Raw genomic sequence first — 2262 nt, 5'->3', positions numbered from 1 at the left:
CAGTGGGAATGTCACAATTGGCCTCCGGTGCCTGGGTTAGAGAAATACAATGGGCCAAGATTCTTACCCTTGCTCATCATCCAGCGATGCCTGCTGGAAAGGGCGTGCACACACAAGGGCACTGGGTAAGGACGGCACTGTACTCTGCTGTGATGCTCCCACAATCGATTAATCTCCCAGCAATGTCCCCCCCGTAAGCCGCACTGCCTCCTGCGCGGCCCATTCAAATTTCTGCGTGTGTGCAGAACCTACAATGTAAAAGCCGGTGAGCGGCCTGCGCGGGACATCTCTGACCACTGCGTGGCCGCACGCACACTTTTAACGGGAACTCTGTCTCCCAGGAATAACTGCCCACGCTGGTAGGTGAAGAATCATGGTGTGGCCGAGCTCCTGGTGCTCACACATTCCCAGTGCGAGATAAGAAAATAAGAACTTCATTCATTGTCTTCGGGAAAATAGGGATAAGGGGAGAAATTTGGAGAGGGGAAACGTGACTGTTCGGCCAATAAAGATGTAGACAGTCTCCTGTGTTGGCCAGCATAGACAGCGGCTGTGTTCATGAGTTTTATTTTTTTTTAAAGGCCTATTGTGCATCGATGCAATTTGTTACAGTTACAAACCTGTACCGCTGCCTTGCCAGTATGCTTTCAGATTATGCACGTCACTACAGATCAAGTACTTGTGAGCCTGGAGAGTGGAGTTAATGAGTGGCTGTTCAACACTGTAACTCTATTCCTTACCTCTTTGTTAATCAGTACATCATTCATTACAGATAACATGAAGGGGAGAGGGAGTTGCCTTTAACAAGCATTATGAAAAGCTCGTGGGCCTGGCTCTACACCCCCGGCGGGGAAACCACAGGCACTGGGAGTACAGCTCAGTGAAACAACGACAACATTGTTGCACCAATCATGTGTTTTAGCTACTTTAGGATAACTCTTGGCCAGAACAGCAGCTTTAACCCCTCCACCCAACCCCTGCTTTTTTTCCCCCAAATAATGAGTAGTCAGTGTCTTGGTTTTAACATCTCATCCGAAAGTCTGTACACATTGCGGTCTCACAGAGCAAGTGAGATAAACGACCACTTAATCTGTTTTTATGGCGCGAGAAGATGAGATTTCTTTTTTACGCGGCAAGTTGTTGTGATCTGAAATGCACTGCCTGAAAGGGCGGTGGAAGCAGATTGAATAGTAACTTTCAAAAGGGAATTGGATAAAATGGGGGAAAAAGAGCAGGGGAGTGGGGGGGCAGGACTATGGGGAAAGAGCAGGGGAGTGGGGGGGCAGGACTATGGGGAAAGAGCAGGGGAGTGGGGGGGCAGGACTATGGGGAAAGAGCAGGGGAGTGGGGGGGGCAGGACTGTGGGGAAAGAGCAGGGGAGTGGGGGGGGGCAGGACTGTGGGGGAAGAGCAGGGGAGTGGGGGGGTCAGGACTGTGGGGGAAAAGCAGGGGAGTGGGGGGGTCAGGACTGTGGGGGAAAAGCAGGGGAGTGGGGGGGTCAGGACTGTGGGGGAAAAGCAGGGGAGTGGGGGGGTCAGGACTGTGGGGGAAAGAGCAGGGGAGTGGGGGGGTCAGGACTGGGGGAAAGAGCAGGGGAGTGGGGGGGCAGGACTGTGGGGAAAGCAGGGGAGTGGGGGGGTCAGGACTGTGGGGGAAAGAGCAGGGGAGTGGGGGGGCAGGACTGTGGGGAAAGAGCAGGGGAGTGGGGGGGCAGGACTGTGGGGAAAGAGCAGGGGAGTGGGGGGGCAGGACTGTGGGGAAAGAGCAGGGGAGTGGGGGGGTCAGGACTGTGGGGAAAAGAGCAGGGGAGTGGGGGGGCAGGACTGTGGGGAAAGAGCAGGGGAGTGGGGGGGCAGGACTGTGGGGAAAGAGCAGGGGAGTGGGGGGGCAGGACTGTGGGGAAAGAGCAGGGGAGTGGGGGGGCAGGACTGTGGGGAAAGAGCAGGGGAGTGGGGGGGGCAGGACTGTGGGGAAAGAGCAGGGGAGTGGGGGGGTCAGGACTGTGGGGAAAGAGCAGGGGAGTGGGGGGGCAGGACTGTGGGGAAAGAGCAGGGGAGTGGGGGGCAGGACTGTGGGGAAAGCAGGGGAGTGGGGGGGTCAGGACTGTGGGAAAAGAGCAGGGGAGTGGGGGGGGCAGGACTGTGGGGAAAGAGCAGGGGAGTGGGGGGGCAGGACTGTGGGGAAAGAGCAGGGGAGTGGGGGGGCAGGACTGTGGGGAAAGAGCAGGGGAGTGGGGGGGGCAGGACTGTGGGGAAAGAGCAG

Source organism: Somniosus microcephalus, chromosome 10 (genome assembly GCF_052327205.1).
Source record: "Somniosus microcephalus isolate GS21.2 chromosome 10, FLI_Smic_1.0, whole genome shotgun sequence".
Taxonomy (NCBI): domain Eukaryota; kingdom Metazoa; phylum Chordata; class Chondrichthyes; order Squaliformes; family Somniosidae; genus Somniosus; species Somniosus microcephalus.
The sequence above is the reverse complement of the archived record's forward strand: the minus strand, read 5'-3'. Positions refer to the sequence as shown.